This window comes from Dipodomys merriami, unplaced genomic scaffold (genome assembly GCF_024711535.1).
Source record: "Dipodomys merriami isolate MVZ:Mamm:240054 unplaced genomic scaffold, mDipMer1.0.p SCAF_535, whole genome shotgun sequence".
Classification (NCBI taxonomy): Eukaryota; Metazoa; Chordata; class Mammalia; order Rodentia; family Heteromyidae; genus Dipodomys; species Dipodomys merriami.
This window is the reverse complement of record NW_027206108.1, coordinates 222,096-231,279: the sequence shown is the minus strand read 5'-3', so window position 1 is coordinate 231,279 and position 9,184 is coordinate 222,096.

Here is a 9,184-nt window from a genome sequence, read left to right as displayed (position 1 = left end):
GGAAGTCACGAGGTACAGGGGTCACGGGGTGTGGGCCCAAGGGACAGTCACTTATGTGTGTTGCTGGGGAGAAGCTATAGGCGGTTGCTCCTGGTGTTTGAGGGCCCTGGAGTCTGAGGACCTGGGGCGGGGTCAGGTTCGGGCCACAAGCAGGTTAGGGCTGCGCCATCTCTGCCAGACAACTGAGAGAAGCACCAAGGATCTGAGCTGGCAGCACCATGTGTTAAATGCGGCACTGCTGGGAGGGGGCAGGGGCGTCTGTCGGTGCCTGGGAAGGCTGTGAGCTTCCTCTGCTCCTCCTCCTCAGCTGCTGATACTGCCCATTCCTCAGTAGCCTCTGCCATCACCTCAGCAGCCTCCTCCCCAGGGGCCTCTGCTTTCACCCCCGCCCCATCTCAGCAGCCACCTTCTCCACTGCTGCACCTCAGCCACTGCCACCTTGCTCCCCCAGCCAGGATATCAGACTCATTGATGCCATGGACGTCTCGCCTCCATGGGGCTGCTCGGCAATATGCCTGCTGTGCTGGCTCCGCATGCTCTCTGCTCCTTGCCAGGACCCGCACTATGATCTAAGTGGCCTCCAGCCACTGAAGCTGCTTCACCTCCTGCATGTGCTTGCTCTTCTCTCTGACCTCACTCTCTGCCCTCCACTCGTCTCCTAGGCTGCCCCACCCCCGCCCGTGCATGTGCGCCCACCCTCACAGGGCCCTGGCCTTGGCTGCCATTGCAGTGTGCCCCTGGGCAGCCCTCCCCTGGGTTCGCCCCCTCACCCCGACTACAATGGCAGCCCTGACTGGGCCCTGGTTCTTCCAGTCCATGGAAGCTTCCAAGCCATGGCAATTGCAACCTCACTTCAGCATAGCACTCCCCACCAACCCCAGTACCTGCTCGGGGAAAACTAGTCTCCCCTCAGCCCCACTCCCTCTACTCCACACACCAAGCAAGTGCATGGTGACCCTTGTGTGTGTGTGTGTGTGTGTGTGTGTGTGTGTGTGTGTGTGTGTGTGTGTGTGTGTTTGATTGTGTTTGTGTGCCTCTGATTGTTGGGATAACTACCACTGAAGGACTCAGAACATAGCACCCTTTTGAATGACGCAATACACAGCCCACTTCCAAAAACAGCACAAAGCACACTGTGTAAAGGACTCAGCACACAGTTAACTTTGAAGGTCTCAGCAGATAGTACCCTGTTTAGAGAACTCAGCACACAGCACTATTTGAAGGAGGGAGACCATAGCCTGCAATGTAAAGGACTAAGTGCATGACATGTTTTGAAAAACTCAGCCTGTAGCACTCTTTCCCAGGTACTCATTACATAGCACCCTGGGTTAAGACTCCACAAACAGCACCCTTTGAAGGGCTGAGTATGTAGCACACTGTGTGAAACACTCAGTGCACAGCACCCTTTGAAAAACTCAGCATATAGCACAATTTTGAAGGACTCAGCACAATCACATTGTGGAAGGTCTCAGAACACAGCACCATTTGAAGGACAGTACAGAGCACCCTCTGTAAAGGACTCGGCACACAGCACTCAAAAATCTCACCTCATCCCTCTCTTCCCAAGGGTTCAGCACATAGCAGCACCCTTTGGGATGAATTAACACACCACACTTTTTGAAGGACTCAGCATACAGTACATTGTGTAATGGACTCTGCACACAGTACCCTTTGGAAAACCCAGAACAGCTCAACTTTCTTAGGGACTCAGAACATAGCACCCTTTGTGATGACTCAGCAAACAGCACAAAACCCCCAGGTTGGAAGGACCCAGCAAACAGCTCCCCGTGAAGGTATCAGCACATAGCTGTATGTCACAAGTTCAGCTGTCATTAGAATTAGTGTGCTTTCTTCAGTATCACCGTTCTTCAGAAATACTTCACAAATCCTATTAGTTCACATTTAGCTAACCGGTGTTTTATGGAGGAGGGTCAGCTGGGGGTCTTGAACTCAAAGCTTGGGGCCTTGTCTCTGAGCTCTTTGTTTCAATTCTAAAGCTCGACCATTTTGAGACACAGCTCCAATTTTTTTGGGGGGGGATTTTACTTTGACAGGCCTTACAGTGATCAGAAAGGCCAAGTAGGGGTGTCCATGGGCAAAGGCTCTTAGCTTGGCCTGGAGCTGACCTCTCCCTTCCTTGTGCCCCTCAGAGCCAGGCCTCCTGGAGCTCTCTTGGTCTAGGTTGGAACAGACCTGCTCTGGCATCAGCACTCAGGGTGAGCAAAATCAGCTTGGCCTGGGTCACTTTCCCAAATTGAACTGTAGAGGATGATGGCAGGCGAGGGGGGGAGGAAGAGGGGAGGAGCAATGTCCCGTGTCTGGCCACCAGGGGGCAGGAGTATCCCACCATAGGGATGGTACCTGCGAGTTGGGTTTACTCTTGCTTCCCTGGGGCCCCCATCATGCTTCAAAGCCACCCTGGACATCGAAGTCCTTGAGACTCTTACCTACATTTAACTATAGAAAAGCAAGTGGGGCTGTGGCTCAAGTGGCAGAGCGCTAGACTTGAGCAAGAAAACTCAAGGATAGAGCCTAGGCCTTGTGTTCACACACACACACATACACACACACACACACACACACACACACACACACACACACACACACACACACACCACATGAATGCAAAATCAAAGATTTCTACACTGCAATCTTTGGGTATTCTCTACCTTTTCCCCACTAAGCCTGGTGGTTGTTGGCCTAAGAGTTTGATGCATACATCACCATCTGGCATCTTTGATTTTAAGGAAAAGAATGGATAGAAGGTCAGCCTTCCCGCATCCCAGTTCCTTAGTCATGTCAATGTCTATCCAGTCCCTTTGGGGCTCCTTTTACAGACTCGCCAAGAAGCCTTCAAATGGTATCACATGCTGGGCACTGGTAGCTCACTCCTGTCATCTGAGCAACTTAGGAAGCTGAGATCTGGAGCTTTATGGTTCCAAGACAGCATGGGCAGGAAAGTGTGTGAGACTCTTATCCTCAATGAACCATCAGAAAACAAGAAGTGGCCTTGTGGCTCAAGTAATGAGTTCTAGCCTCGAGAAAAAGAGCTCAGGGACAATGCTCACAGCCAACAACAAAAAGGAGAGGTATTGCATGTTGGCTTTGGGATTAGCATGGGCCAAATGTAATTGGAATTTTCAATTGCTCCAAGACAAAGCAGTACCTCCTTTAGTCCCTGCTTCTCCATCTCGTCTCACCCCCTGGCCTTGGCCATGCTTTAGGTCAGCCTGGTCCTGGCTGGACGGGAGGGCTTCAAGGAGGAAGATCCCAGAGCAATCACCCCCCTCTTTCTGCCCTGCTCACCCTGCTGTTTCTGCTCTTTGCCATAGACCTTTTTCCTGGAATCCATCTGTGAGGTCATCACTGCCAATATAGTGGTGAGTGATGGTGGTCCAGGCTAACAGGGCAGTCAGAGGTGGAAGTGGGTCTGGGACTAGGACCTTCCACGCTAAGTGTGGGCTGAGGCCAGGACTGACCTCTATTTCATCCTGAGCCTTTCAGGGGTGGGGAGTCAGTGTAGACTCCACATTGAGTCAGGTAAGATCGGAATCTGGAGAACCAGTTGTGTGGGGAAAGATGTGGGGCTCAGGGGGGGACACTGTTGTTGGTACTCCTCTCAGGACTCCCCTCTCCCTCTCTCATCCCTCAATGGTAGAAGAGAAACTTCAACTAAGGGTGTGGGAAGAGGGGGCTGAGGAATATTTCTGTGTGAACCAGACTTGTGCTTCATAGTCATCCTAGCTCCTACTTTCTATTTATCTGAGGAATGGCCATATGGATTTGGGAGGACCAGGGATCATCCTAGCTGAGAATGTGTCTTAGCTGTAGAGTAGTTGCCTAGCATGATTGAAGCCCTGGGTTTGATTCCACACAGAAAAAGTTGTAGGGAGAGGTGGTGCTCAACTGGTAGAGCAGCAACAGATTTGATCAAAAAGAGCTAAGGGACAGTGGCCAGCCACTGAGTTCAAGCCCCAGGACTGGAAGAACAAATCTTTGTTGGAGGCTTTTTTTTTCCTTTGAAAACAAATTATTCTTTGTGATAAGCAAAATATGGACCTCTTCCCTGGCCATCAATGGGCCATTAGATGTCCCTTGAATTTTGGCTGCCTCCTGGCAGCCTCTGCCCTACCCGACCCACAGTTTACCCTTCCCATCACTTGGGAGATAGAGGCCTGAGAGAAGGCCACCTGGCCACCTACTTGTGGTGTCTGCTGAGTTTTTGAGAGTCATGTCACATAGAAAGTTATCATCTGCATGAGTCTACAGAAGAAAGGGAGGGAGCAGCCCTTGCCCAAGCCCTCGAGCTGTAGGCTGCTCTGGGTGTGGGGCATCTGCCACAGGATGTGCTCTGTGGGGGAGTCTTCTATGTGGTCGGGAACTCTGACCTCTCCTTTGGCAGTTTCCAATGGTCTTGAAGTTGCAGTTCTTCAAAACCTTTCTGCTCCTCCCTCATTTTGCCCACTCTGGAGCCTGAGGCGTCTGAAGGGATGGTGGTTGCGGGGGCCTCAGCCTATGCAGGCATCTGGAGCATTCTGTCAGCACCTTCCCCTGCGAGTAGCAACAGCAGCTCTCTCTTCTCCATCTTCTGGGAGAGCCGTCACACATGCTTGTCTTTCTCCAAACACAGCTCATCCAGGATGAACATCTGCTCTTTACATGACAGGAGGGACTCATCTATGGTGCAAATGTGTGCTGACAGCTGGGTGCATCGATGGTGGAGTTAATCTGCTGGACTATGGAAGTCCACCTCATCATGCAGGTCATGGATGAAGCAGATTTTCTTCTTGGATGCCCACGTGTCCCACTTGCCATCCTCATGCCTGCTGTGGTAGCAGCTCATGGGGCGGGAGGCTTGTGGCTCCAGCACCATCTTGCACTGAGCTGCTGTGTTGGCAGGGCGCCTGCAGTGGGGCTGCCGCTCCTGCAGCATGAGTTTCTCCCTGTGGATCTGAGCCTTTGAGAGTGCTCGCAGAGCCATGTCACTCTAGGTCTGGGGCATGTCTCTGTCTTCTGCGATTGTCATGTTGGGAGAAGTCACCTCCTCACCTTTTGCTTCTCCAGGGCTCACAGCTTCCACTCCCCAGGGAAAGCCAGGGAGCTCAGCTGGGCCTGCAGGCTCTCCTTCTGTGGTCTGGTCACTTCTAGGAACTTAACCTGTCCTACCACTTTGGGGGCACCTCGTCCCCCCAGTTGATTGGGCCCTGCACTTGCTTCATCTGGGTGTGCCTCTTAAGGGTCTATTGCAGGGCCTCCTCAGAGTTGAGCCACTCATTGGAGGCAATGTGCTGCTCACAGGTGGCTCTGAACTCTTGCAGCTGGGCTAGGGACTGTTCCTGCTGCTCCTGCAGCTCCCAAGCTGCTTGGATCTCTCTCTCTCTCTTAGCCACCTCTTTACATTCGTCTATCTTCTCCTCTGAGTGGACTAGCTGTTCCCACAGATGTTTCTACACCTGCTGCTCTGTGTCCAGGATGCTGGTGAGCTCCTCCTTCTCACCTCTTACCCTGTGGAAAGCATCCCACAGCAGAGCCAGCTGTTCCTCTTGTTATGGGTTTCACACACATGTGCATCGTGGGGTCTCGGGGATCTCCTGCCAATCCTTGGCCTTTTCCTCCAGTCTCTGTAGTTTCTCCTGCTGCTCCGCATTCTGGAGACAGAGCCTCTGGTTTTCCTTGACCTGGATGTGAAGTTGTTTCTCCAAGTTTTTCAATTCCATCTGTCTATGGTATTCCTGGGCCTGCAACTGCCGCTCAGCCTGAGATGGTTCTGCCAGCTTCCTCCTCAGTTCCCCCAGCTCATTCTCTAGGTCAAGCACCTGCCTCATCCTTTGCTCCTTCTCCTCTGTCAGTTGATTCACCTGCTTGGTGAGCCAAGGAAAGTCCTCCTCCATTCAGGCCTGTCAATGCTCAGGTCCTCTGGGAAGGTGTTTCTCTCCAGATTTGCTGAGTTGGCCATCCAGATCAGATTGTCCAATAGTCCCTCCAGTAACAACGCCCCACCAGCACTTGTTGGAAGTTGCAGATTCTGTTCTTCCTGTTACTCTTCTGTGTCCAGAGCACTCCCAGCTTCTTCTGAATTTCTGTGTTCACTTTCTCCAGGTCATCGAAACTTCTGGTCTTTTCCTCGAGCTGAAGTGTCACATATATCAGCTCTTTGAAAAACATTTCTTTCTCCTTCTGTGCAGTAGTGACCACAGAAGCCGCCATCTCCAGTTCTGCCATGTGCCGTTTTGAGACCTACAGGTGGCTGGTGAGAACTCCTTGCTCTATTTTTCTGCCATTGGTTGCCTGCTTGACTTGGGCAAGTGCAGATTGTAAATCACTTTCTGCTGAAACCAACCTCTGTATGGGTGGCTTGTGGATCTCTAGCTCTGTTTTTGGTGCTTCGTGCACCTGAGCTATCTTCTCCCTCTCTTTCTCCAGTCAATCCAGGAGGTTTGTCTTTTCCTGCTTCAGTGGTTGGATCTTGGCACAGAATGCCTGGTTTCTTTTGCTGCAATCCAGGGTAGGTATCACATGTAAATAGCACCTCTGCAGATCCTTGGTGGTATCAGGAATATTGACTATGACTGTGTCCATAGGCAAGGGAGGCCTGCAATCAGCATCAGCTTTGGCCAGACGCTCTGTTGAATCACGCTCCCCAGTGGTGTTTGTCGTGGGGATCCCTCCCTTTTTCCTGTTCTTTGTTTTCTTGAATGTTGCAGGTCTGATGGAAGGATTCTTCTGCCGGTGTTCTGGCAGTAGTTTCTTGTCTGTAGCTCTCTCATGGAGTCTTGTTGTTTCAGACATCTGAGCACTGGGATGGGAAAGATGGGCTGGCCACATTACCAGGCTCTGGGAAATCCTCTATTCTCCCACTCACTGACTAGGATGTCAATTTCCTATTCTATTCCAAAGTCTCCTCGAATCTCCTGCTCACCACTCAGCCACCTCTACCTTCCTCAACTGCTGGTGGTAGTATCGAACAACTGACGGAATCCTGGTGCTGGGCAGCATGGAATGTGGTCATGTCTACAATTCTTGTTTTGCATTGGTCAGAAAGAACCATGAAAAATGGGGGTGTGGCCGAAATTATGAGATGCAGTCACCCTGGGTGGAGTCAAGGTGACAGCGGCTCCCCCAGCCCCTTTCCCAGGGAACTCTGTCCAATTCAGTTGGGTACAAGAGGGTGACATGCTTTAGCCGGATGGTTGCACAGATTGTTGTGCATGTCTGTTTGTTGGCAGGATCTGGGCACATTCTTTGAGCTGCTTTTGCTCCAGTGGTAGCCCTCTACCACTGGAGCCACACAGCTTTGTTGACACTGAAGTTGGATCGGGGTCTCAAGGACATTCCTGCCTAGGGTGAATTTGCCCATGATCCTCCTATCACAGCCTTATAAATATCAAGGAGGCCTGGTTCCTGCTTAATCATGGATGTTGCTGTTCTTGGACAGATCAGTGAGTTCCCTATCCTCAGGTTTAAGTGGTGGGAGCTGGAGCCCACAGTTTGAATCCTGGTCCTGCCACCTCCAAATGGCAGGATAGCCTTAGAAATTCATTCCTATCTATACGAATACCAATGGAATGTGATTTATGTTATGACTGAATGGGCAGTTCTTGAATGATTCTAGGATAAAATTATATACAATTTTGTTATAGAACACTGATCATCAATACTTTATGAAGCATTTAAACAATCACATTCATTAAATGGAGGCATAATGAAACACCTAAGAATTGGTATTTCATTTCCTAAGAATTGCGCCTCACACAGTATAAAGGTGTCATTTTTTTCTGCCAGGATTGGGATTGGAACTCTTAGTGTGGGTAACTCTGTTACACTGTGTGGAATGGGGAAGCTGGCCTCCTTGAAGTCAAGAAATTCATGTGTACACCTCAGTTCTGAAATCGATCCCCAACACTAGAAAACATCCTCTTCATGTACATTTTAAATATGTGATTTATATTTACATACATATGTTGACTCCATATTGCTTTCAGTGTAGTTATTCATTTTATGTTTTGTTTCATTCATGTAGTGACTATTTTATTGATTATTATGGCACATAGAACATTGATTACATTGATTACATAGGATATAGGTCTGCATGCGTATTACAATTATACCAAACACCCAGAACTTTCACAGGAAAGGAAAACATGTGTCACCATCAGCTTCTTACTCCACGATTCATTTTGTCAGAGTGCTGGTATCTGAACTCATGGCCTACAAGGCCCAATTCATGAATGGGTGAGTGTCAACACACCATCCTGGGGCAAAATGAATTGACAGGCAGTTCCTAGGACCTTATCTCGAGCCCCAGGTTTTGAAAAAATAAGAACAGAGTGACACCCAGATGGTAGTATGCTAAAAATATATATCTTTATTAGGTGTCAGAGATGTCTATCCATTATTCACTTATAAAGACTACATTCCTACCAAAACTTGGGTATTTATTATGCCTCCATGTAATTTATGTTATTATTTTCATCCTTAATAAATGATTAAGTAAATCAGTGTCCTGAAATTATTGTGTCCCTGTGAGAAATAGTATTCTTTTAATGCTTCATAAGATAATTAAATAAAATCAATCCGCTGACTGAAATCATGAAGTCTAATTTTATTCAAGTGTCATTCATGAGCAACTTATTCAACCGTGACATTGATAACATTCCATCGTTATTCCTGTAGATGGGAATGAGACTCTTAGGATCTCCCACCATCCAGAAGTGGCATGACTGGGATTCGAACTGGAGGCCTATGTTGCCATGCAGGACTATGGCTTCCTCAAACGCCCACCATTACAAAAAAATATTTAGCTCCATGGTTTGCAATTTGTGCCATTTTTCTGCCAGACCAAGGATTTGTACTCAAGGTCTGGGTAAATATGCAGCACTGTGCGGGATGGGAATCTGACCATATTTGAAGACAAGAAAATCAGGCCTGTTCCCTAGGCCTGAATTCAAGCCTCAGGCCTGGAAAAGGTACTCCTTATATCCATTTTAAAGATAGAATTTATATTTCTATACAGATATTGAGTTCATATTGTGTTTGGTATGGTTATTCATTTTATGTCTTGTTTTATTCATTTATTTACCAATTATTTTATTTATTTGGATGACACCGCTACCATTTATTACATTATTTACATCCTATCACATAGCATCTAGATTTGTAGATATGTTCTCCATCATAACTGCCA